We start from the raw sequence: 9985 nt of genomic DNA, 5'->3' as shown, positions 1-9985 counted from the left end.
GGATTATTTCCCCCAATAAATTTCCTGCATGGAAGCCCTGGTCTCAGGCTCTGCTTTCTGGGGGAAATCTAGACCAAGACACTTGGTTCCAGAGGTGACCCAAGAATAAAGAACCTCAGTATAGAATTGTGGAACTGGTTCACTCACTGGTCAGATGGTGATAAGGACTCTGTTGCCAGTGGGAAGCAGGCTGGTAACAACTGCTGGCATCGAGCACACTGAGGATGTGTTTGGGGGCCCTGATGATACGTGGTATGTAAGGACAGTCCCAAGAAATCCCAAAGGATGACTTATTTTTCTCTTGTTCCTCCTATTACCAAGTAATAGACACTATACTTGTACCTCCTTCAAATCTGGAGACTGCATTTATCCCTTTTGGGAATACACCCTGTGATTGGGTGATTCAGAATCCTATTTTGAGAAGGCTCTGCAGCAGGTCAAGGCTTTGGGGTGAGCTCTTCAACCACTTGGGTCATCAGACTCAGCAAATCCACTAGTGCAAGAAGTATCTACCATAGATAAGGATGCTGTGTGGAGTCCTTGGAAAACCCTAATAGAAAAATCACAGGATAGAACCCTAGGGATAGAGAGCAAGGTTATGCCTTCTTCAACAGAGATTAACTCACCATTTAAAAAACAAATGTATTCTACTCTGTATCCTACTAGGCCCTCGTGGACACTGACCACCTGCCATAAATCATCAAGTGACCGTGTAAACTGAACTGCCAATCAAAAGTTAGGCATCATGGCATGCACCAAATCATAAGACTGGACAGACACAGCAGCAATCCATCATTTGAGAAGAATGGTAGATATTTGGATTGCATGTGAAGAGGCACTGAGGTCACAAGGAATTTACATGAATAGGAAGCCCTGACTCCCAGGCTTCCTGCGTCTGTTGTACCATTGTCTCCCCCTCGACTTAACACTGGCAGCCTTGTGAGGGTGGCAGGGCAAGAAGGGGATTCTTATTGCCAAGTGACATAAAAGGAAAGAGCTTGGACATTGGATATAGATGGATAAGCTCAGGATGTTGGTGCTCACTGAATATGGATCCCTCGGCATGGTAGCCCCACCCAGGGGGGCCCTGTGGGACAGGGAGAAGAGAAATCCTCTTTGTGGGAAGAGCTGCAGCAGCGCATTGATTATTTAATTTGCATGGAGGCAGAGATGGCCTGAGATATGGCTATACGTAGACTGCTGGCAGGGGTGAGTGGCTTGGCTGAGTAGCTAGGGGTCTGAAGGGAGCAAGATTGGAAGATGAGAGCTAAGGAAGTTAGGAGATGAGGCATTTGTGTCCCTGGGAGAAGGCACAGTGTGTAAGATCTTTGGATCTCGTGTGAATTCTCACCAGAGAGCATCTACCATGGAGGGTGTCCCTTTTGTGTGGATAACAGCCAGCCTCTCTCCTTGGCCACCCAGGGCTTATTTGGTAGTCCCCTGAAAGCCAAAGGAACTGAGATCAAAGCTATATAGCTATGTCCAACAGCATGAGCCTCTTCTCATCAAGGCTGATCTCACCAGTGCCAGTGATAAATGCCTAGATTTCCAGCCAAAGAAATAACAGCCAGCCTCTTGATGGGATAACATCACTCCAGAACCACCTGATGGCAGGTGGATTTCTTCAGATTCTTTCACCCTGGTGGGGCAGCAATTTTTTTTTTTTTTTAATAAGAATTGACACCTACTCTGGATATGAGATTCTGCTCCCAGGTTATCAGCATCACCATCCAAGGATCTACATTATGCCTTATTTACCAGCATAGAGCCTATGTAAGTAACATTGCCTCAGCTAAGGGACCCATTTTATAGTGAAAGAGGTGTGTCATTGGGATGATGTCTATAGGAATCACTGGTTCTACCATATAGCACATCACCTGGAAGTTGACAGCCTAGTAGACGGATGAAGGATTTAGTAAAGATTCCTTTAAGATGTCATCTTGGGCACAACACTCGGTGGTACTGGGGTACAGCTTTTGGGATCTATTATATTCACTGAATCAAGGGTTAGTATATGGTCTGTGTTCCTAATAGCTAGAATATATAGATCCTGGAACCAAGAGGTGAAAGAAGGATTAGCCATTCTCACTACTACTCCCACTTGAGGAATTTATGCTTTCCCTACTGGAACCTTACAGTCTGTTGGATTAGAGGCTTACAACGAGGTGGAGTGGAGTACAGGATTAGGAGGCATGCCTGTCCCAGAAGGGGTCTCTTGAAGTTGAAGTTACAACTGCTGCCTAGACATTTTAGATTTCTTGAGCCAGTGGACCATAAATAACTGTACTGGTGGGGATAATTGACCCTGATTGCTTTAAGGAGCCAGGATTGCTGTCTACCAATGGAGTAAGGAAGGAGCTTAAATGGAACCCATGGAACACTGATGCTTCATGCCAAGTGGTAAGCATAAATGGTCCGTCACAGCAACCATGACTAAATAGGGGTGAGAGAACTAAGGCTCCACCTCTGCAGAGATGAGGAATGAAGGTCTGGCCCAGGTGAGGGAAGTCTGCAATGAGTGTGGGGGAAATAAATGATGCACACCAACAACAGTATTGGGAACAAAACTCAAAACAACAGTGCTGGGACCTCTTGCAGCTGGAAGGACTACAGCATGGTCTACTAATGCTCCTGTAGTAAGTCTTTTGTAGAGATAGCTGCTGGCCACCATATTAAAACAAAACAGAAACAGACTCATAAATACAGATAACAAACTGGCGGTTGCCAGAGTGGGGGTGGGTGTGTGGGACAGATGAAATAGGTGAAAAGGATTAAGAGGTACAAACTTCCAGCTATAAAATAAATAAGTCCCGGGGATGTAATGTAAACATAGAGAATCTAATCAGTAAGAGTGTACAACTTTGTATGGTGATGGATGGTAACTGGACTGATGGTAGTGATTAGTGCAAAGTGTATCAGTGTATTGAACCACTGTGTTGTACATCTGAAGCTAATATAACATTGTATGCCCAGTATAACAATGAAATAAAAGGCCTTGCAACTGACTGACTAGACTCTAGTGAGGGCATGAGGGGATCTGAGTGGTGTCAGGAGTAAACAGTCTTGGTCATCTCTCATGCCTCATGCCTTGTATCCTTTCAGCCTACCTTGTACTGAATCCGCTGCTGCAGCAAAACAGCTTCGTGCAGGTATAATCCTCCAGCACCTTCCCACGACTGAACCTCATTCCTCACTTTCTGCCTGGGGGCTTCTCTGAGGCCACTTGATGAGATGACTGCTAAACCAGTCTGGCAGCTGCTTACTCATGCACAATCTAGAAGTAAGAGAGAATTAATTCTCCATGTGGCAGTACTTGACCAATGGGAGACAGGTGCTACGGAATAAATAGGTGCTTCCATCTTTTTTCCCACAGGTGGACAATTATTTTATATATATAACATATTAATTGAACTGTAGTTAATTTACAATGTTAGTTTCAGGTGTACAGCAAAATGATTCAGTTACATGTATACATATACACATATATATATATTTTCAGATTCTTTTCCAGCATAGCTTATTACAGGAAATTGAATATAGTTCCCTGTGCTATACAGGAGGTCTTTGTTGTTTATCTATTTTATATATAGTAATGTGTATCTGTTAATCCCAAACTCCTATTTTATCCCTCCCTGCCTTTCCTCTTTGATAACCATTGTTTGTTTTCTGTCTGTGAGTCTATTTCTGTCTTGTAAATAAAATTCGTATCTTTTTAAAGATTCCACATGTAAGTGATATCATACGATATTTGTCTTTCTCTGTCTGACTTTCCTCACTTAATATGATAATCTCTAGCAGGTGGACAATTCTGCGGTGTATTTCACACAGCTCCTTAGAGGGTCCTTGGGAGATTGAGCCCCAGTTGCTTATGGCTGTGACCAGTTCAATAAAGCAGCCTTGGAACCCTCCTACATGGTTGGTAGGAGTGTAAATTGGCGCAGCCACTGTGGAAGATGATATGGAGGTTTCTTAAAAAACTAAAAACAGAACTACCATATGACCCAGCAATTCCACTCCTGGGTATAGATCCCAAAAATTCAGAAACACTAATTCAAAAAAATACGAGTACCCCAGAGTTCATAGCAGCATTATTTATAATTGCCGAGGCATGGAGGCAACCTAAATCTCTGATGACAGATGACTGGATAAAGAAGATGTGGTATATATACAATGGAATACTACTCAGCCTTAAAAAATAATGAAATTTTGCCATTTGCAGCAACACGGATAGACTTAGAGGGCATTATGCTAAGTGCAATAAGTCAGACAGGGAAAGACAAATACTGTATGATATTACTTATATATGAAACAAAAAATTACAACGAACTAGTGAATAAAACAAAAAAGGAGCAGACTCACAGATCTGGAGAACAAACTAGTTGTTACCAGCAGGGAGAGGGAAGTGAGGGAGGGCAACATAGGGGTAGGGGGTTAAAAAACAAGTGTTATTATGGGATTATATTAAATTGTGTGTATGAAACTTTTGAAAATTATGAAGCATTTTTAGAATTTAAAGAATCTTTCATTCAATTTTTTTAAAAAGTGGAAATAAACAAGTAAACAAAGCACACTTTATTGGCTTTTCTTCCTTCTTTGCTTTACTCTTTCCAGGTCCTAATTCCTGATGCCTGGGTTGTTTCTTCAAAAAAACTACTTGCATGCAAACCCTTGTCTCAGTCTCTGCTTTCTGCTTTTGACACAAGAGTTAACTGGGGAAAATGGAGATAAGTATGGACTACTGATACACGTGAGGAAAGTGTGTGTGGGGTGGGAAGGTGTCCACCGGAAAAACCATCATTTATACTAGATCCTACTTTTTAAAATTGCATAGATATGTGCATGTAGGCATAAAGAGATGCTTTCAAAAATGATCATCAAAATATTAGTGTTGGTTGTTTAGGATGGTGTGATATATTTTAATACATTTTTATATTCCAAAGTCTTATATTTTATAAGTTGGTGGAAATATTTACAATGAACGTGTGATATTCACATGTTGTAATCAGAAGACATTGTAAGGAAGGGGGTATAAATGGTGGGGAAAAAAGTAGACCTTCAGGTCAAGGTGGGATTTCTCTCCCCAGATATCTGTGTACAAAACTCTCCCTCCTTCCTGAAGCCAGTAAGCAATCCTTCTCTACCTATCAGCTCAAGGTAAGTAGAAATTCCAAGTCATGACCAGAGCTTGTTGGCTTCATAGCAGGGGCTAAACTTTCATTTGAGCTGAACTGGGATTCCTTGCTCTACAAACACAGAGCCTTGTTGAAATCAGATGAATCAAACCCCAACTTGTTGGGAAAGGAAAAAAAAAAGTCCTGAGCTCATTGGGGTTTGATATTTTCTCAAAATTTCCCCTTATGCTAGATGGTAAAGGGAGAGAAAAGGCTTACAGACTACGGAAGATGAGTTGGAGCCTCTCAGAAATGGTGTCTTCTATGCATTATCTTCTTTATTCCTCTGGTCAAAGGTCACCCCAGGGAGGGGGTCCTAACCCCAGCTGATTCTAAAGGCCTCCATCCAGTCCACAGTTTCAAGTGTCTTATTTCAGTTTGTCCTCAGTACAGCTCAGATCAGCTCATGAGACTGTGCTTTTGGGAGGTGGGGGAGGACTAGAAACTGGATTAGAAACTGGATTCTGGAAGATACAGGTAAATTTCTAATTTGAAGGGTAGGTTGTCATGCCCCTGATAGAGAATACCTTCTGGGTAGAAGATTCAAAGTGCAAAAGATTTTAAAATGTGACCTAGAAAGAAGAAGGTTGGTGAAATCAGATCCCCAATCCTAGGTTGACAGCAGCTTTGTGTGTTATTAAATCCTGGCTTTAGGGTTGAAGGAAATTTCCCACTGGAAAAAAACAGAATGAAAGCCAATACTTGGCGCTTGATTCGACAATCAAGGGTAGAGAAAAAGCAGCTCCCTGCAAACATCAGTTTAGGGATTTAAAAGCTGCAGGAGCATCTTTTTTCAGCCTTGGGATAAACGTTTCCACCACTCAGTGGCTGTTAAACAAAAAGTGTAAGCATTATCATTCTTAATTGCAAACCGTAATTTAGAAGTCAAACCTCTCAGATTTCACCATTAACTTTCCCTTGTCGTCCAAGCCCGTAGGGTAGGGGAGGGGTTGGAATTTCCTTAAACCTCACATCTTCACATTCATTGCCATTCTCACCCAGCTCCTATCCCCTTTTTCTTTGCCTTAAAGTTTCTTTTACTTTTCCAAGAAAATATTCCCAAGAGTGTGGGGATGCTTTGAGAGGCAGTTGGTGGGGAGTTCTGAAACAGTGTGCCTGAATGTCTTGCCCTGCCTTTAGGAGCAATCTTTCCTCCAATCTCAGCTGGCTACCACATCTGGGATGAGCTAGCCACCCAGGCCAGGGAGGCAGGAGGCTTCTATTTGCATAGTATTTAAATGTTATTTACATATTTGTGTACCTTAGGAAACTTCTGGAGTGCTGGAAATATTCTCTGTCTTGGTCAGGGTGGTGGTTACCAGCCTATAATACATAAAAATTAGTCAGTTTTGTACACTTGGTTATATATAATTTATACTTCAATTAAAAAGCAATTAAAAATATATATGCCTTCAAAATGTGCATAGATAAAAACCTCAAACTGTCCTAATGGCTTTGGACTTTGAGACATGCAATAAAGTCAGTGCTATTTTATTGGACACTAAACACCACTAAGATAATAAACATTTTGAATCAAGAGCAGTTTTGGTTAGTACTTGCCTCTTGTAGCTGCAAAAACAGGCCTTTCCCTGGGAGAGCACCAGAACTCAGAGAAGAAACTGACCTTTTAGTGCATGACATTGCGATGGGAGGGAGCTGTCTCCCCCTACCTGATTGGTTTCTCTTGCTTTTTCAGGTGACATTTGTTTTATGGTTGACAGTACTCTGGAATGCAGGTGAGTTCCCAAACTGAAAATGCTCAGTTTTGAGTTGTGGACAGCTCCTGCTTTCAGGAACCTTTCCCAGGAGGCTGCTTTGGACAGTCTGTGTGACTGTGTCGCTCTTGGCTGAAGCCTGTGGGCTGGAAAGGGACCATCCCTCATGCCGTTCCGAGGGCAGGGGTCCCAGGCCGCCTGCGCGTAGCTTCTGCTTCCCCCGCTCTAGGCTCTCAGAACAGGACGGGGCGCCCTGCAAACCACAGGCCAGTTGTCTGTTTCTAATTTGGAATTATCTCCTTTTATTCCATTAAATCAACCACTCTCTGGGCAACCTGCACAAGCAGTTTACTTTTTGGGGCTTCAGTTTTTTCACACATAAAATGAGGGGGTTGGTTAGACACAGTAGATGCTGGCCCTCAAGGTAGGTGAGACTCACTGGGAGATTTCACTGGAACAGGAAAGCAGGTGCTGTAGCAGACGTTTTTCAAAGCTTTGGCTTAAAGGATGTTAGTCTTCAGGTTTTTCAGTCATGGAGGGCATGCTTTTTAAAACACACTAACTTGAAAAGATACATGCACCCCAATGTTCATAGCAGCACTATTTACAATAGCCAAGACATGGAAGCAACCTAAATGCCCACCAACAGATGACTGGATAAAGAAGATGTGGTGTATATACATAATAGAATATTACTCAGCCATAAAAAAGAATGAAATAATGTCAGCTGTAGCAGTGTGGATGGACATAGAGATTATCATATTAAGGGAAGTAAGTCAGATAAAGACAAATATCATATATCACTTATATATAAAATTTTAAAAAATGATACAAATGGATTTATTTACAAGACAGAAACAGACTCACACAGAAAACAAACTTACGGTTACTGAAGGGGAAAGGGGTGTGGAAAGATAAATTAGGAGTTTGGGATTAGCAGATACAAACTACTATATACAGAATAACAAGGTTCTATGGTGTAGCATATGGAACTATATTCAATATCTTGTGAAAAATTATAATGGCAAAGAATCTGAAAAATAATATATATGTATATGTATGTATGTATATGTATGTATGTATATGTATATATATGTATATGTGTGTGTGTGTATATATATATATATGTATATATATATATACACACACACACACAACTAAATCATTTTGCTGTACACCAGAAACTAACATAACATTGTATGTCAACTATACTTCAATAAAAAAAAAAACAACCCATGCCTGGTGAAACAATCTTCTTCCCCTCCATCTCACGGAGTGACATTCAGAATACCCTAGCCTTGCAGTTAGGGACTCTGAGTACGTTCTGTAATCTGCCCATTCCTTCCCCTTCACCTCACCTCAAGTCATCCATTCCTCATAACAATACATGAAATTGTGAAAAGCAAGTTCCTGTGTGTCCTTCCCCTCCTTCTCCCAATGACATTTCATGTAACCATCATCACTCATTGTTATTTCACAACATCATTAACCTCCTCCCCACCCCTTCACCCCAACCCCTACTCCCCCAGCCATCAGTCTTGGAATCTGAAAGAGCCTCATATTGAATGAACAGCATATTTGCAATGAAAGACTAAGATGAAAACTTGTTTCGGGCTTCCGAATCCAGAGCTTGTATGTCTTTATGTGATACGGCTTCACAAGGAGGTTAAAAAAAAAAATCCCCAAACAAAAACCGATGGTTTATTTATTTAAAGGAGATGCAGTGAATAACTCATGAATTCATGCATTTGCTTATTAGTCTTCCTTGCAGTGGAGATGGATGGATGAATCAATTTATCTCTGCCTACACATCTCTCTCCACTATGCAAGGAAAATGAGATAAGTTGGGGAAGGCAGTGAGGTGGGATAGAAAGAGGATATAACCAAGGCTTGGAAAATGGAAGATTTAGTCCTCATTCTGCTGATGAGGTGAGCTTGGTAAGACATACTCTGAGCCTTCATTTTCTCGTTTGTAAAATGAGGGAGGAGGTCTGAATGGAGGTGCGGTCAGAGGCTCAAATTGTATGTCTACAGAAATGGGTGTGGCAGTTGGGTTCCCTAGGAAGCTGATGGAGAAGGGGGTCAGCATGCAGGCTGCTGGTTAAGGAGGTGCTGTCGGAGCAACTGCAACCAGGCAGGATCCTATGGGACCTTCTGGCAACAGGCCCCTCCCCCATATCCTCTGCTGTAACTCCTCCCCAAAGTACCTAGATACTAGAATCTGATGCACATGTCCTGCGTTGTTTTACAGATGTTAAAACCATCGCCAAATGGAAGAAATTAACTACTTGATGCCCATGAGCAAGTAGCCCCCAGACCTACCGGCATCTAAGGATGGATAATGTTAATCCCTGTGACACCACGCTGCTACCTCACTATCAACCAGCCAGAGAATTTTGCACAAGCTCTCACATACCTTGGGACACCCTTCGCTCACTTTGCCTTTAAAAATGCTTTGCTGAAATCCATCAGGGAGTTCGGGTGTTTTGAGCACTAGCTGCCCTGGACTCCTTGTATGGTGCCTTGCAATTGACACTGCATTTTCCTTCACCACAACCCCATGTCAGTAGATTGGATTTATGATGCGCAGGCAAGTGGACCCAAGTTTGGTTCGGTAACACAACATAATAGAAGGAAGGGGTGGAGGGAGAAGTTGAGGCCAAATGAAAGCCTTGGCCAACTGCATGGAGAGCTATGGAGCTAGAATGCCCTCGGCATAGTGTCAGTAGGGGTGAAAAGGCTGGGTGTCTCTGCTCTGCATCCACCAGTGTGGGCTGTCCCAGGATAGGTTGGGACCCTCGCAAGGCACTCTCTGATGCTTGAGGCAAATTCTCTCCTAACAGCTGGGTGATAAGGTCTTCATTGAAGGGTCATGGGGAAGCTGATCACGTTGTCCACCACGATGTGAAAGCGTAGGTTGCTGTGAATTAACAGAACACTAGGAGTGATAGGATATTAACATTCACAGGGGTAGCAAAGATCATGCAGCTCAACTTCATCACTGAACAGGGAAGGAAAATGAAACGTTCAGTGACTCATCCAAGATTACATGGCAAGGTCATGGCCAACCAAATCCTCATCCTTGCCTTTGTTCTTTCC

This window comes from Camelus bactrianus, chromosome 5, assembly GCF_048773025.1.
Source record: "Camelus bactrianus isolate YW-2024 breed Bactrian camel chromosome 5, ASM4877302v1, whole genome shotgun sequence".
In the NCBI taxonomy this organism is placed as follows: Eukaryota; Metazoa; Chordata; class Mammalia; order Artiodactyla; family Camelidae; genus Camelus; species Camelus bactrianus.
Note: the sequence above shows the minus strand (reverse complement) of the source record.